Source organism: Charadrius vociferus, unplaced genomic scaffold, assembly GCF_000708025.1.
Source record: "Charadrius vociferus isolate BGI_N301 unplaced genomic scaffold, ASM70802v2 scaffold325, whole genome shotgun sequence".
In the NCBI taxonomy this organism is placed as follows: domain Eukaryota; kingdom Metazoa; phylum Chordata; class Aves; order Charadriiformes; family Charadriidae; genus Charadrius; species Charadrius vociferus.
Genome location: NW_009648526.1, coordinates 1 through 18,321, shown reverse-complemented (window position 1 = coordinate 18,321; position 18,321 = coordinate 1).

Sequence of the window (18,321 nt, the reverse complement as noted above, 5' to 3'; positions counted from 1 at the left end):
AAAGAATATTTTAAAAGTAAGTTTATTTTTTTAATTTTTTTACAGAATTTCTAGTATGTTGATATCTGATTAAAGAAAATAATAACCTTTTAAAGAAATGACACTTATGATACTGGATATTTCAGTTAACACCTTATTGAATTTTTAAAAATATTTTTAGCAAAAATCAGGAAAGAAAATGAGGTATGGTGTTTTATCCTTCAGCAGAATGTAATAGTCTGAGCTAGTAAAATCAATTTCTTTTAATAAAATTCTGTCAAAAGCAGGAAGTTCAATAATAAATGTCTTCAACTATTTAAAAGGAAGAAAACTTCCAACAGAATTAAGAATAGTTTGTGACTTGTTTCAGCAACAACAAAAGATTGACCTAATTACTACAAACATGTATGCAGTGAGATTGTGGAATGATATGTATTTCACTAGAGAAAACACACAAAGATGTTTCTTTTAGGTAAGAGCTATAGGTAAATAATTATCTGTCGCATATGCCCAGAAGTTCTTAAGGTACTTTTATTTTATTTTTGAAAATCATGACTTTGTGTGATTGCTTATGATTAAGGTGCTGCATTTCCAACATTTTATTCCCCGTTAGAGGCAGCTACACAGAGCTGGGTGCATGCAGGATCCTGGTGCTCGCTGCAAGGTGCGGGAGGATCCTTACCAAGAGCCGGGTGGTGCCTATGCGTTGCAAACCCCACCACAGCCTCAAAGTATGCTGGTGTAGATGGGACAGCTTTGTGGGAAGTGCGCGTAAAGAAACAAATGCAGAAGGCGCCTAGTATAACCGTTGTGGAAACTAGGGGAAACATTATAGCTACATGCACTCCATATTGTGTGACAGCTCAGCAGTTATTGAAAATCCTGATTGATGTTGCTGGTCTGACATGTCAGGATACGAGATGTGCTGTTTTGTGCTAGCTGGGCAATGGAACAGCATTCTGTCCTGAGCCATCTGAGTGTCCACCATAAATGGTGTCCCTGTCCGCTTGCCTCTCGCACTTCAGTTCAGTTGGAAAGGAATTCTTTAAAGATCCAACTCTTCGTGATTACCAGTACATCCTTGGTATTGGGGTCTTCCAACTCCCAGTTGTTTCTTCTTCTCTCTGAATTATAATAAGGGCAGGTGTGCTGCAAAACAGATATCTGCCCTTTTCTAATCTAGTAAATAGCCCTCTGGGTACAGAGTTGGAGTATATGGATTTGAGTTTATGAAAGCAACTGAGTAGTCATTTTTAATATGTATAACATGAGATGAAGAGAAGCATTTAAAGTTTAGAGCAACCTTCAGTAGAGAGGAAAATTATCTGGTGAATCCTGTTGTTGATGGAATGTATTTCAGACGTCATATGTGGACGTCATATCGCCCTCAGGGCAGTTACTAATAGCTAAATGAGCATTAACTCTGCTGAAGTCAGTGGAGTTCTACCAGTGTGAACCCAGGGGGTTGTCTTTGTCTCATCACAAAATAAGTTCAAAATAATTATGCAGCAAAAGCAGTGTAGCAGAAACATTCTGAGGCCTGATTCTCCAGTCGTTCTGATCTGTTAAATCAGCACAATTGTGAACCAGCACAATTGTGAAGTAGACTTGTCCTCTCTGACTAAGACAACTATAATGCAAAAGATTTTGATTACATAGAGATTTTTTTGCAGAGGAAGTACCATAATTAAAAGAGGAAGAGAACTTCTGGGCAGCAGGAGCTAATCTTGGATTTTTTGTCTAACTAGATTTTTAACATTTCTCTGTTCGTGGAGATGATCATACCTGGCATTATATCATAAAAATAACAGAAGACTAGGAGCGTGATGTATTTCCTGTGAAAACTCAGTTGCCCCGATCTGATCCTGGTATAAGGAAAGAGGGGAAGCTTTTCCAGATTCAGGAGGTTTCAGCATAGCCTGAACTGTTAGAATACGAGTATTTGGGGGCATCCCGCATTATGTTTTCCATTGGTTCCTTAATCTCAATAGATATGCCCCACACAGCTGTCCCAGCGTGCATGTTGGTGGATTTGAGACAAGTCATACTCCTGACTGGGGCCAATGTCGTGCTGTTCTTAGTGAGTTTCAGAGCAAGATTCTCACCAAATGCAAAATCCAAACATGATGATTAAATAAAATGAACTATGTTGTATCAATCAATTACCCTGTAGACCCTCTGGGATCAGAACAAATTCAAGTTTCATGTGCCTCTATCTACTATTGGCAGTACCTTTGGTTTAGGCTTTCGGAGCCATTGATATGTGTTTGTCTGCACTCTGCTTGTGTTCTTAGCAGCCCACATAGGCCTGTACACAGCAAAAGGTCATCTCTAGTTGGTATAGTCCTGATGAGCAGATCATCACCTGTACCTCTTCCCTGAGGCTTCCAGCTGAGCAAGTTGGAGCTCCCTGTGTGACTGTTGGTGTGCAGAAGCCCGTGATGGACAGCAGGCTCTGCAGTTCCAGTCTAGCCCAAAGTCAATAGGAAAGGAAGAACTATGCTATGAAAGAATTTAACTCTTTCATGATATACAGCGCTATGATTATTATTACAGACCCTGTATTAGCCCCATGTAAAATGAAGTTGTTGATGTTAAAAATATCCGAGATAATTTAATGTCCATTTGAAACAAAAGGGGTGGAGGGGGAGGAAAAGAGGGAAAATGCAAGGGATCGATATTTGCTTAATAGAAAAAGACAGTGTCTGTAGGGAGAAAATTATAATTCTATGTTTTTTAAGACTACTACAAAGAATAAAGAATAAAAATAGAGCAAGCTGGAAAAAGCAATAAAATCTATAAACATTAATTCATAGTGTGCTTTTTTTGAAGTATATGACTTTTTTTCCACAAACCCACTAATAGGGTTCTAAATATGAGTGAGAATAGCAAATTGCTTTTTCCATCTCTGGGATCTATAGTTTCACCTCTACACTTGAATAAAAACATTAACCAAGAGGCAGATACTTCCTTCTCTTGTTTATGCTCAGCCTCAAGAATTTTTCAGCTGAAATCAATAATTAAAATGTTTATTAGCCATTGCAAGTGTTGTAAATGCAACTTTGTTAAACACAGATGTGTGTATATATATCTCGGATAACTGAGATATTTATGTTGAGGTTTTTTTAGCCAAGTAACAGAATTTGGGAGGGGAGACAATGTATAACTTCATATTTACTCAGTAGATACTGTATTCACTAAGAAGATTCAACCAATTTGGTATCTTTTCATTTTTCTTTACGGAATAGAAAGTGGTAGTTGGTTCTTAAGAAGAAAGATTCACACAGGGTTTATTTCAAGTGTTATAGCATGGGGTTTAAAGTAAAAGCTTCTAAAAGATCACAGAAGAAATGTGCTAAATGATTACAGGAAGTAGAACTCCTGGTGCAGCCAGAATTTCAAACACTCTTCTGAATGAACATAAGTCTCTGATTAATCAAAAATACTTATAATACCTACCTGAGGTAACATACGTAGTTTTATATATGTATATGGAGCAAGATGATTTGGGTGTGTATTTGAAAGGAGAAAAAGAGACCTTAGTATTAAAATATCTGTCTTGGCTTCTAATATCTCTACTATTGTCTATCTATTTCTTTACTATAGTCTGATATCTCTACTGTTGTGACCAGTGCTTAGGAAAGAGAAGTGTTATTTTTTAAATTTCATAATGAATTAGCTGCACACCATCTCTGTGTTAGATGTAAAAGGTATCAGCATATGAACCGATATTCAAATTGAGTGTTTGAGTGTTTTGGATAGAAGAGGGGTCATGTGGCCATACACAGTACTCTGTCATAGAGTGGCAAAGGTTAAATAGGTCCACACTTCTATTCCTCCTCTTCCTGTGGTACTCTGGCCAGGAATGGTTTTATTGCTAGGGAATGAAGACGTGGTTCTTGCTTGTTAGCCTCTTGGGATTGTAACACTGAATATAGCAAAATAAGTCTAAAGCTGTTGGAAAATGGGAAGCTTTGCTTCAGATATCTGCAAAAATATAAATATTTTTATTTTTTTCAAACTTCCCTTAACAATTCCACAGTATCAATTACTTTGCCCTCATGAGGCAAAATAGAATTTCCTCTTTTTGCTCCCTCTGAGAATCCCTAGCTCTGAAGTGGAGCTACACATCCAGCTGGCAAGGTGCTGACATGCGAGTGCCACTGCTCCAGCAGGCTGCTGCTATCCTTTGCGTTCAGCAGCAGTCCCTTAGTGAGAGACAGCCAAGCTCTGCTGGACTCTTCCTCCCAGCCACAGATCTAAATCCACGAAGCAAAATAGTTCAAAATACTATGTTGCCCCCTTCCTCTTCTCCTTATGCCAGTGATGCTAGTTTGGAGTACTTCATTCTCATGTGCGTCTCTGTTTTTCACTCCATAGCTTTTCTAATAAAATGCCTTAGTTTAATGAACATGTGAAATATTCTTCTCTGAATCTCTCCTCAAAGCAATGTCTGCTGTGATGCCACAAGAAGTCATTTACACTCAGGGACAGCAGGCGTTCTGTGACAGCCAGAATGAAAGGTGGAGATTTTTGTTAAAAACTTTCAGATGATTTTGGAATCATTAAACTGTGAAATAGCTATTTCATTAGCTTACCTTTTTTCCTACATGTAACATTTATTCCTCTTCATCATTCCCTGTTTTTGCTTCTCATAGCTATTTGTTGCATCTTGCTTCAGATGAAAGTGTAAACTCTGAATAAGCCTCATATCTTCTTGCTCACTGACCTAGCACAGTGAAGCCAAAGGCAACGTTCACATCACTGCCAGTAATAGTCAGCCCCCTCAAAGAAGGCATAGGTAAGCAATACCATTCTCAGTGTGAACAGTCACCAGGCATAGGTATGTTCATACTGTAGTCCAGCATATTTCTTAGGAATTATATTCTATGAACTGTACTTTAATATGCATTTCTTAGGATAAAGCTATTATCCTACAGGCCAAATTAATACGTCCACATTTTAAAAGGAAACTAATCATTTGGATTTAAACGCTGTCTTGCGTTTTCAAGAGTGGAGAAAATTGAGTCTATTAGGAAACCCATGATTATATATCTGGTGTAATAAACACTAACAACAAATTTCTAAAGGCTATCTAGAATTTGCAGTAATGTGCCCTCTATTTCATTCTCATTTATGGCAGTAATAATACAAACAATATCCTTACAACTCCGTGAGTGGCCTTTCTCTGAGTTGTGATCAGAACTGGGCCTTTTGCTTGCATTGGTATGAACCCGCCAAGGTTTATGGCTGAAAAGGAGCTCCTTCAAGGTTTGCGAAGGACTGGAGGACTGAAAGTCCACTGTACTTCTGCAGTCAAAGGTACTTTGTCGTCAATGGCTCCTTGTAGCAAGCAGGGACGGGTTGAATCTCATATCATTCATAATTTAACCAATTAGCTTCTGGTTAGATTTCTGTAAGCTTCTGGGATGATAAGTTTTAAATTACATGTATTTTGTTAGAAGCTGAGCATACCAAAATGTGCCCTTCTCTTTGCTTTATTCACTGTTGCAATTTGGAAATAAGTAGCACAGCTAAAAATGTCGTCTATTTTGAGACTGATAAAGGATAATACCATGGAAGAACAAGGTCATTATTTCTGTGTATTTTTCATTTAATTGCCAAAAAGTTTAGCCAGAATGAAGAAAAAATGTTCATGCTATATGGAGGCTGTGAGATGAGTGTCATTTTAAATACTCATCCCCTCTTTTTCATCTCAGTTGTTAAGATCAGGCTTAGCGTAGCGAAGGAAGGTGCAAGGCTGGTAGATTCAGCTGTATTTTCAGAATACTGGATACATTGTATGCAGCCTGGCATACAAAGAAAAACATTGCAAACCCACCAAAAAAAGTAAACAGATGCTCCAACAATAATTAATAATTCTCATCTAGAGGAAGAAAGCGTATCTGGTGAAACTATAAGATAGGACAGATACTGAGCTCCTGCTCTGCCAGATGAAAGAAGATGGGGTTTGGATCTACCATGGCTTTCCGTACTTGGCCTGGGAAGTGCAATGCTGTGTGTGAAACAGCCAGTTTGCTGGTGTGTTCCCATGCCAGAGTCTCTCTTGACACTGCTCAAAAGTGAAAACATTTTTTTAAATGAGAATAAGAAGATAGAATCCCAAAAATATGGTCAAGTCCCCCTATATGTTAGTCTGTCATAAATATCACAGGAATTCTTTAGGACAAGAAAGATCTCCTTTTTTTCTGCCTCAGTACGGATCATGGGTGAGGGAAGGTTAATCCTGAACACTGATGCCCAGTTTTGTGATCCATGATAGGGACTAGCTCCTTCCAGCCTAATTTTGTCTAGATTAGCCCACAGGGACCTCTTTGCCCATAGAGCTGGACTGCTTCTCGTCCAGCAAATCTCATAAGTTTGCAGATTCTGCACTGGTCAGGACTGGGACTTTTCAGTATTACAGTAATACAAATAATACTTTATGTTCGGAGGCTTTGAAAGAGAAATGTTTGACTGTATTGAGCATGTAATGATGTTTGATGTACCTCCAAGGTGGCAGTCAGTGGGTGAGCCTTGCAAAACTCAGCTGCTTCTCAGCAAGTTTCCGCCTTGTAAACAGTGCCTTTGTTTTCTGTCTATGTGGGCTCTGATGCCTTGGATTTCCCTTTGATGTTTGAATGAATCCAGTGCTTCAAAACAAAACTCAAACTAGAGCTGGAAAGGCATAGAGGGAGAGAAGAAAGAAGGGAAAAGGAAAATGTAGTTTTGAATATCCACATTAATAAAGCTGGTGAAATGGTCTGTGTACAGACAGGATGATTGTGTACTTACAGATTGTGACCATTTGGGGCAGTTGAGGCTTGTGGGTATGCTTGAGGTTGCATGAGATCTTTTCAGTTCGCTAGCATCTATGTGTATGTGAGCAGTGGCAGCATAAGACAATAAAAATCATGACCACTGACTCACTGAACAGAAACGGTGTGATTTGCATTGACTATTTGAAGCATGCAGTTGAGCAGACAGTGCACGAACGGCAACAGCGAGCTGTCTGTAAGCAGCTCAGAGGCAGAACTCTATTTATGCAAAGCACCTATCAAATCACTCAATGCAATAACTAATTCAGGTGAAAACAGTAATCTGGTCTTGGACAGACTGCAAGCAGACAAATGGGCCAAAGACTAGGTTGCTGTGGCCTGGAACTGGGCGAGCAACCTGGCCTCTCCTGGTGGGGAGGGAGGATGTTTGTTTCTTTGCCCCCTTCCATCTCATGGCTCTTGCTCTCTAAGGATCCTTTAACTGACTGGTTATCCCATACAGAAATGGAAAAGAGGGAATAAGCCCTCTCTTGCTATTGCATGTCTGTCTGTGTGTGAGAGAGATGAGTCTGTTCCCTGGGTTCACAATCTGGCGAGGCCACGCAGGACAGCATGCAGGACAGCCTGCCCTTCTCCTTCATGTCTCAGAGTTGGGAAACAGAGCCCAGCTATACTGGCCCTCAGTTTGTCTAATAAAGTTGTGTACTATAAATGGATCAGCCAGTTGGGACTGGATCCACAATCCTCAGGGAACCTTTCAACAAATCTAGTTTGAGTTTCAAGTTGCAGTGAAATAAGAAACGAGGTGGGTTTCATGCAGTTTCAGGTTTTGTTGAAAACCTTTCAACCAACTCTAGTCAGTAGCTGTTGCTTTTTCAGTTTCCTCCCTCTAGCGTGTCTCTGGTATTTCTAGTTGAACATGCCTCGGATTGAGGGCAGTTAGGAGAAGGGGTGGAAATAAAAGCCCCTAAATCTGACTCAACACACTGGGAATTGAGAAAGAGGTTGGGGTATGCCCTTTCCTTGTTAAATTCCTCTTTTGGTCCCCCTTCTTGTGGAGTTTTACCAAGACTTCTGTTTCATATGGAGATTTTTGGACTGTTTAGCTAACTGTGATAATAGCACTACAGATCACCTCCTAACTGGCTGGGGCAAGTGGAAAAGGAGCCCTGCAGACTCTCTTTGGCAAGTGGACAGGAGACCTGGAGAAGCAGTCAGATTCCCAGCTGGCCCATGGCGCTCGCAGCCGGGAAAGCAGTCTGCACACTGCCTGCCGTGGAGCCGGGAGGCAAGGAGGTGCTCGACTTCCCAGCTGGCAAGGGGAGTGTGCGGCCTGGAGAAGTGGGCTGCTTTCCGTTTGGCTTCACAGGTTGAACGAGAGGCCAAGAAATGAGGTTCAGTTCCCATTAGCCTGTCTGGTTCTTGATTTGCTTCCTTTAGTTAAAAGAGGCAGAGAATACTGATGATGTTTTGCCAGGCACAGGATTGAAGCTGAGTGGCATGGAAGAATAGAGACTTAAATAAGCACAGCTCGCTGTCTCCACTTGCTTTTGTCAGTTCGTGTAAAAACCTTGCTGCCAGCAACCTTCCTTACTAAACGGAGGAAAAAAACAGGGGTCACTGGAAGGTGATTGTGCAGTTCTACATTTGGTACTTAGGGTTGTTTTAAATTATTACGGAACCATTTATATCGGTAGAAACCCATTGTTAGCCTAGGCAGTGTAGTGGCGGTTTAAATATGAGTAAATATGAAAAGATGAGTATTTAGTGATTCCTTCCCAGGTATATTGGAAAATATACTTAATAGTTTGCCTGTTAGAAGGTTATTTAAATACATCACAGGTATTTTATGTGCAGACAATTCAAGCTTCATCTCCTCTGAAAGCATATTTGTAGTATATTAATTTTTTTTTAATACACAATACTTACGAGAAGGACAACAATAGATCTTCTGTTAATATGTGGCTAGCTCCATTGTAAAACCTGGTTTTTATTTTTTCCCTCTCATTGCCTGTAGTTATTCTTTTGGAATTTGTGTCCTGTTTTTAAAAATCATTCCTGATTTCTGTGCCAGTCTTCACTGGAGTTTGTAATAGCACACTGTAATTTAGGCAGCTCTCTGAAGTCCCGTGTGTAAAGTTAACTGTGTAGCGCTTGCATGATCAGAATCGAAGACAACCCCATTTTCACTGAGTGCAAGATATTAACATTTTAAAATGACTTCAGATCCATGATTCAGTAAAAGCCAGTGAAACCTGAACTTCGGAGCTCTCTGCACTGCAGGCAGTAGCACATCTGTTACCTCACTTGTAACACAGTGCTAATAGCCAAGACTGTGGCAGCACATACTTCAGCTGAGAAGCACCCAAAGCCTTTGGAAGGCGTGAGCAGCCTGGGCTGAAGTTTGTGCTAATGCAGCTTCCCTCTTGGTATCTGCGTCGGCCAGTGAGTCTCATTGAGTGCATTCACAGGTGCAGCTTTCAGTACACATCTGGTCCCAGTGTAGAGACAGCATGAGTTGCTTTTGAGTTTTACTATAGATTTTAGCAGATAACATCCTTACACGTACATAGCCAGGGCTCTTTTTATACTTGAATGCCCTTTGGTAGTAGGCATACTTTGAAACTAGTCTTCCAGTCTCATCACACCACAGCTAAATCCAGGGCCATGAATGAACTCACAAATTCAGTGAGATAGTGGGGCACCATCAGCGCATCTTGGGAACGGTATGTATCTAAGGTCACGTCGCCAGGGTGCCACACAGGGTTCCATGAAGATAATCCAAGCTAGTTCAGGTACTACAAGCAGTATGATCAGCTGGCTCTGGCAGTCCCCCTGGGTTCATTACTTGCACTGTGTCATGATATCACTGGTCAGTGGGTCCTGAGTGGGCTACTGGGCCATCATCTTGGGGGATGATTCACTGGTGAGGAGCTGTGAGTGTATCACTAAACCTCAGTGTCTTGAAGCCGTTTATCAAGGAAAGCTGCTCAACCAGCTAGCATCTCCTGAGCCATGGCAAGGTATTGCAGGGTGCCTCCAAATATAACACTTTATGTGGCTAAGCAGAAGTACAAGAGAGGTAATATAGTCATGAATAAGTTATGGATAGAAGGCCCAGTAATGAGGACAAACCACAGGCCAAAACAGACACTCTTGAGCCTTCACTGAACCTCATCAGTATATTTTTATTGAAACGCACAACATCCATGAGGTGCACGGGCAACCTGCCCTTTGAAAGCACTTGTGGTCACCTTTTTTCAGGAAGCCAGCTCCAATGGCATTTGAGCAGAGAAGATTGCATTACCCTATGTTCACTTCACTGGGGAACCAGTGTCCTTGCAACGCAAACACGGCGCAGGGGATTCCAGGGGAATTTATTCACCAGCTTCCCACTTTGCACCCTAAGCTGAACTCCCCCATCCACTTGGGGAAAATGGGTTTGTATAACTCAGCACGTTCTCAATGCAGAGCTCACCCACAGAAGGAAATGTGTATTTGGCCTGCCTTTGCTGTCACAAAACCCCACTTTTTCCATAATCAATTTTAATCATAGTATTTATAAGTTGGCTCATTTTACTTTTTTTTAATAACAGTTGATTGCCACATTATGTAGGAAGTAACCTATAAACTGGAATTGGTTTACACTCATAAAGGCTTAAAATAGCAAGTCTAATTTGTTTATAAAAAAGTGATAAAAAAAAGACAATGCCCCACGCTGAGACTTTGTACACCACCTTTCATTCTGTAGTACATCTTTATAGCTGTGTTATAAACCCCTCGTAAATGGGTTTTGTAGTAAAAGTGCTGACACAACTTTAACTATAGAATCTTGAACAGCAGCAACGCAATAAAAGATCAAACTGTAATGCTAGAATATAAAGAAAGAATCATGATATGCAAAAAAGAGTAAAAGGTTTTCAGAAGTAATGGATCCCAATACAAAGGTTCTACATATGGACAAAAGCAAATAATCTGGCAAAGTCTTAAACCAACCCTTGGAACATTCATCATTTGGCTTTTAGACTGCCTGCCCAGGAGGCGCCGGGCTGTTGTTTTACGTTGGTCAGGTCCAGAGAACTGCTGAAGCTCATCTCACTCTAGTGTGTTTCTGTTGTCCACTTCTCGCATGAACAGCTGACTGTTCATGAACGATAGTCAGTTTGCACTGCACTAAGCTATCAGTAAACTAGGGACCTGAGAAAAATGTGCTTCTGTAAGGAGTCTTTAGTGAGACAAATCCAGTGTAAGATATTCCTGCAGCAATGCAAGCTAGTTGCTGTCCATCTATGTTCTTGACAGCAGCTAAAACAGCATCCAAGTCAATAGCAGCTGTCTGTGTTTTAAGAGAATCCTTCTGGGGTACCATATGCCAAACAAATTTTTACTATTTCTTCGCATTTGTTAGATTAAAGATCTGTTTGAATTTCTGGAAATAATGAGGAAAATCATTAATTTAGCCAAAGAAAGATATATAGCAATTGCGTATTGTAATTGAAATGGCTGGGGGGCCCTTTTGGAAGCAGTCTGACTATGTCAAGTCACTTTGTTGTTGTTCAGCTTGGATGTACCTGTAATGTAGTGTACCTCATGCAACTGAAAATCAATTTGTTCTCTCTCAATTCTAAGCTACCTCTCAAATTAAGCCCTATAAAACATTTCAAATAGAACAAAGAAAGCTGGCTGAAATAATATTTCATCTTCTGAAATAAGGATTTGTCAAAGCTAGTCGCATTGCACGTGGCTAAGGAGGACACTGCTCATTTGAAAGGCTATTGAGAATCTGAGAGCTCATGAGTTCAAGTCCATCTGCTGCAGATTTCATGCACTGCTAGCTATTACAGTAGCTTGACAATAATCTCAGCATCATCTTTTATTCCAGTCACAAAGGGCTGTCAAAAACCAAATAGTAAGAATTACTATAAACAGCAATGATTCAGTCTCAATGGCAATGGCTCTCTATATTCTAGCAATGTAATCTAGTGCTCTACCCTTAAATTGGATATAGCATATGAAGTCCGTCAGCCATGCAGAAAGTGAAAATGTATATTGTCAAGGCCTTTGCTGTCTGCAAAACTGCTGATGAAGAGTCACAAAAGGAGTTTTAAATGCCCTAGAAGAAATTCCAAGTAACATTAAAGTCACAAATAGCAAATTTGACAACTCCCTCTGGACTAAGAAACTGCCTTCAAAAGTTTTATATTAGCTTCATGCATCATTGTTATAATTTATTAATGTACAATTTTTAGTTTTTTCAGACTGCATGGCTGGGGAATGGTAACTGTAACTTCTTTTTCATGATAAACAGCTGTTGAAAGATTTGCCAATATTCCCTCCTCTTATAATTCAAAAATGCATGCGTTGCTTTTCGTATTGCTGTTTCCCCAAAAGCATAATAAAATATTATATTTATGATTTAATCCATGAAACCTGTTTTCTGTAGGTATTACTACATTGTTTAGTTTGATAATGTGCATATTTGCACCTAATCCATTAAAAATGAGATATCAGGGCTGCATTAGGGCATATACTGGGTGAAAGCCATCTTTAGTGCTTTGGCTTTTTCAGTGTTCAGTACTTCTCTGGCTATTCCTATTAATCTTTGATTACAATCTCAGGAGCTTGGAAGAAACAGACAAAACTGATAGGCAGTAAAAATACAGAATTTTGAAAAGGTCACCTGCTAGCAGGATTAAAACTTTGATTCCACCCACTCTTTATAAAGAGTGTACCAAACATGAAGTGGCCTAACTTGAGTCTGTTCTTCCAACAGCAATTGGTTTATGTGACTAGCAAATACCATATACCATTCTTATGGCAGTCTGTGTGTGGAGAAACTTTTGCGCTGGCTGGGTATTGAGTATACCAACAGCTGATGCACATGCTGTCCTAAGGAAGGACAGTTTAGATTGTCTGGCCCCTGTAGCTGCTGAGATTTGCAATGCAGGTCTGTTCCTACCTCTTACAACTACTTGCTGGTTTGCATCTGAGTTTCTCCATGACCTGTAAAACGCTATTTCCAGTGCCCATAGGTGTACAGTATATGCTTGATCTTTTGTTCATCTCTGTGTAGCATGACAACCGAAAGACCATGGCATTGTTTCTATGACCTATATCTGAATTACAGGAGCCTTAATTTAATCATACAATACAGTGCAACACCAGAGGTATTTGCCACGTTCCTTCAAAAGGAAAGCATTGTTCAGTTAGAGGCCTGACTAAAATACTTTAAAAGTTAATTAAATGTGATGATCTTAATATTTATTATAAGCAAATTCTTCATTTGATCTTAAGCAACTCTCAGGGTATATTCAGGTAAATGAGAAGCGAGAAATCATTAGGGAAAAATCTGCAATTTTCTCTTAAATTCTACCCAAAGTATTGTAAAGGGTAAATAGTGTATGTGTTAGATTATTCCCACCAAACTCAATGACAGAATTCTTGATTTTATTTCATCTTTTGTGTACCAGTTATTATGAACAATCTGCTTTTTGGTAATAGTTATTTGAAATCCTTATCTCTGTTCCTGAAATAGAGTGCTGTAACTGGCAATAGTTGATCCATGGTATAGTGCGATTTAGCTACTGATACAAAAATGTAACACTTTTCTGCTTCCCTGCATCGCTGCACATAACACTTTCTGCTGCTCCTTGTGCCTCCCTCAAGGATGGATTCTTGTTGTATTCTTGCAACCTATTACTAGTGTAAGGAAGTTCAGGAGATAGCCCTGAGGATTCTGCATTACAAACCCTGTTGTTTGTGTACAAGCTCACGTTGCCCCTAAATATGGAGCAAAATTTATCTGTATCAGCGAAGTGCTAGAGAAGGCAGCTTTGAAAGATAATTGAGGGAGAAATGGAGTCACTGCATGAGGAAATATGCAGTGGGAACGTGTGTGGAATATGAAGAGGGTGGCAAATATTTTTCATGATTTATGTGCTTGTTTTAAAATAGCTTTCATTTCATGATATCATTACAAAAAATGAAATGTGGAACAACCTCCACTTTTTGGGTTTGACACTAAGTCATTGTTCTGTAAAAGCAGTTAACTAATACTCCCATCCTCAGGCTGTTCCAGGACATATCATTACAATGATATTGGAGGACAAAGATAGAAGTCATTTTGGCTTCGATTCTACCATAAATGAAACAATTCAAAATGTTTCAAAATGTTTGCCCAGTACCTTAGATCAGCACAGTAACAGCAACTATCTTAATAATTACCCAGGGACAAGCAAATGTTTGCTGTGTAAGCATTTAGGCAATGGTACTAGTAAGTTACAATACAATAAAGTAATATTATGTTTTGTTTTCACGGCACTGGCCTCAGGAATTTCTGTGCACCCTATGATTCCATCCTTTACCTGCTCACTCACCCTAGTGCATCAGGTGTACTCATTTGGCACATACAGCCAAGACATGCTGGCATTTCTGGCCAGAGTTCATATTCTATTTACACTGACCCAAATTTGAGGTAATCCCATTGATTTCACTGGCCCAGCAGTGATTTAAACTGAATGAATCTTCCGGAAGTTTATCTTCAGATCAGGGACTTGGCAATGTTGTAAAAAATCCTTAAGATTTATAAGGATGTTGCATCCATTATCACTGTGTTGGGGACCCAGCAAGTGTTGGTTTTACTGAGAGATTAAAGTGAGTAAGTGGGAGAGGAAAGATACCGTTTCAATTTTCTTATGACTTCTTAGAGACTGTGTCTTGGCTGGGGACTACCCAAATTTGAACATAGCATGATCATCAAGAGTTTTAACTGTGTTGCTGTGAAGCATCCTAGTCAGAAATGTGATGCTCCTGACACTCAAGCTATGCAAGAAATTAGTATTTTTGTTTTCTTGAGGGTATGAGTAAATCACAGAGAAGCCAGTAGAGATGCACAACTGAATTAGGACAGTTTGGCATTTTGTTTCCACATGTTCTGGCTGTTTATTGTCTTGGACCTCAACACTTCCTTTCTTCCTAGCATATGTTACTACTTTAGAGGGGCAGGAAGCACAGTCTGCCTTGATATGAGCTCCATTCTGTCTTTGTGTTAGAAATTGCTACATCACCAGTGGATAGAAAAGAAATGAAGGCCATACCATAATCTGTTCACAATTGCAAGTTAGGTAAAATGACTGAAGTTATTCATGTAAAAGAAGGTGGCTTTGGCCCTGTAGTAAAGTACTAAAAAAAAAATTAAAGGAAGTGATACAGAGAAAAGGATATTTAGATGACTATCTAGGATTTTTATCTGTAGGAGTTAAAAAAAAAAGGTCATGGCAAATCTATTTTAGTGAAAATAGGATAAGAATCTGAGCTCAAGTGACATGAATTCTGTAATCTTTAAACTAAATTATTCCTTTCCTGTCGAAGGAGCATCTAACCCTGCCTCCTTATTTCACCTCCCACCACCCTCCACCCACTTCTCAAGTCAGACAATGCATAGCTCACACCTCCACCTAACTGGAGGTATAGAATGTCAGGAATACCCTTAGTGCATTTCTGAAACACTTTTGTAAGTATCTGTCACTCTTTAATACGCGTATCCTTCTCTTATGATCGCAGAACAAATAATAAGTACACTAATTGACATTGTGACAATGCTTTTATTTAAATATTTTAAAAAACAGTAAGTAGTGCTTTAAAGTTCTCCTTTGGTTCACTCCATGTTCTTCTTTACCCTCTCACTAAAATCACTTTTTCTGCTTACTCTTCATTTATTTTCTTCTCAGTCCTACTGTTCAACTGTCATTCACGTATCTTCATCCAGTTCACTTTGTTGGTCACTGCTCTTCCATATAGACTGCCTGTGCTATGCTCCAAGTAGGCAGAGCTGCTACAGTGTGGCAGTGTGCGTGCACTTTTACAGCATGCTCCTTGGGAAGGCCAGGATGAACTGTATTATCTGTCACAGACAGAACTGGGCACCTTTTGTTCCAAGGTTAGCTGGGTGTCCTGCCTCACAGGGCATTTGAAAGCACAGGAAAGATTTACTTCAAAATTTTGAGAGCAGGCACTCTCAAAATAATGATAGTTCTACGGGAGATGAGTTGTCTCAGACAATTCCATCTTCCATTCAGCTTCTCGGTCCTGTCTGATTGAAGTCTAGCCACCCATATGGTATGAAGATGTCTGGCTGGGCATAGTTGCACACAGCTGGAAATTGGTTCATCTTTTCTCCCCTACTTCCCAGAAGTTTCATGCTGATAATGAAGAACCTGGGAAGAATCCTGAACCAGGTGAGAGCTTTGAAGGCCAAGAAACAGATGCTTAGGAGCAACCCTCATTAAATCCAAACCAAGAAAACCTTTTCAATGAATTAAATTAAAAGCCTACATAAACATCAGGGACTAATTAATGGTGCGAGAAACACAATAACTGCCTCTTTGCACATGTGAGGCAGAGTACAACCACACAGCTCACAGCATTATAGCCAAGATCTCGTTCAATGAATCCAGCGTTCAGTAAGAAACCTTAGAATAGTCCCTGTTCTTAGCCTTCTACATTAAGACTTTTATTTGTTTGGAGTGGGCAGCTCAACATATACACATCTTTGGGGCCTTCTTTAACCTTTATATTAATGCTACAGACAAGATAGAGACTGACCATGCCACTGGGAGGAGGTTTGGAGAGTGACTCACTGGTTTATTTCTGATTTGGTAATGTATCATGTTTCCCCCACCTGCACTAGGGTGCCATCGCAAGCAGCTGAAATGATTGCCTGAACGAACAGGCTGATGTCAGATTTCCAGAGCTGATTCATGGAAATCTGCAGTGTAGCCTTGGTTCTGGAGCAGGAATCATGCAAGAGAAAACATTATCTCTGTCTTAAATGCATGATTTTCTAAAAACCATGATCCAGAAAAGAGTATCACCCAGTTACCCAGCCATAGGCCTGTCTTTGGTTACGTCTTATGGTCTCTCCACCATGTAGGCAAGGAGCTGTGAGCCAGCAAGGGTGGTTTCAAAAGCTGTAGGATTTTAGAGCGCTTTGTTCCTTTTGCTATGGTTTTATTCTAGGTGAGTGCACGTGAGCAATTACAATTCTTCCTGCAGATAATTGGCATTAATGGTATTCTTAGTTGTAATTATGAAACAGCACTTTGACTGCTCGTACAATGGCTGTAGGTACGGTAGTGTCAAGAATCCTCTAATCTGGCTCTAAAGCGATTCTTTCAAGCTAAGCTTTCGTGATCACTGTGCCTGTACATAATTTTCCAGTCTTCTACCCTGTAAAAGAAAAGGAAGCATCCACTGGACTATGGTGTTAGTCATTCACAGTCTAAAAACTATTTGTTCATCTTAAATGAATGTAGTTCTCATATTGGTTTACAGTATACATTATTCTGACTGTAACTGCTTTACTGCATTTCAAATGCCTATTTCAGTAGGTATGAATCACAGAAAGTACTGACAACTTGTTAGAATTGGGCCTATAAACAATGCTTTGGTTTTAACTAGGCCTTTGGAGGAGAAGATACAAATAATACAAAGTGAAAACCCTTTATACTTCTTTCTCAACTTACCCTGAATAATGCCCAAACTAATATATTTTCTTATTATTTCCAGTTGTTTTAGACAAAGGCTGTTATATTTAAGGCCAGAATATGTGCAGCATATGTTAAGCTATTTATAGATTTACAATTACCTCATCAGACAGAATCAGGCAGATGGTAAACATTACTACTAGGCATAAGTACATTTAGAATCAGACATTTAAATAAATTCAAATCTGTCTCGAGCTTATTTAAAGGGTTTTATCTCTTAAGCCGTTTGAGGTGTCTAGTTCTGCTGAGTATATTTGTATCACATTTAGATATCAGGCTGTATGACCAACAGCCTATGGATAGCTGTAGAAATCAGATGACACTAATTCTTGTTTTTTGAACCTGATACAGGCAATTGAACTAGTAAGCCAAATTAATTTGAGAATAAAGAGAATAAAACTGTTAGACTGAAAATGACAATAGCTGACTTCTTTTATGGTGTTGAAAGAATATACATGCTTCAGGGAACATCAATTGGTCTCTCTCTAAAGCTGAAAGACTTCATATAGAGATTAAAAAACTGACAAAGATACATGCCAGAAGGCCAAATTATGATCTTTCAACTTCAAAACCCCAGGCTATGGTGGCTTTTCAAATGAATCTTACAGAAGAACAAAAGTAAAAGTTCAAACTAGATCTGAGAATTGAGTGAGCACTTTAGTTGAGTGATTAAAGTTCCCCCGGACTGCTTAAAAACATCTTTGGGTTCTTCAAAACCATTATTTTTAAGCAATTTAAAAATATACGTACAGTTAAATGGTGTTGACAAATGAAACCAAGCAGTCAGAAAAGCAGACTTTGTCATTTGAATTGAGCTACCTGGATTTGTGGGTTCTTTTTTTTTTGCTGTCAGGACTGATTTTCTGTGTTTCTCCAAAACTCCTCACCTGGTGGACTGTGGTACAAACCTGTTAATCTGCTTTTTCTTTGGATGGCAGGGAAAGAATGCAATGATCCAAATTCTACCCTTTGTTACTACAATGCTAATACAGAGCAACGCAATGAAAGTCAAAGCAATT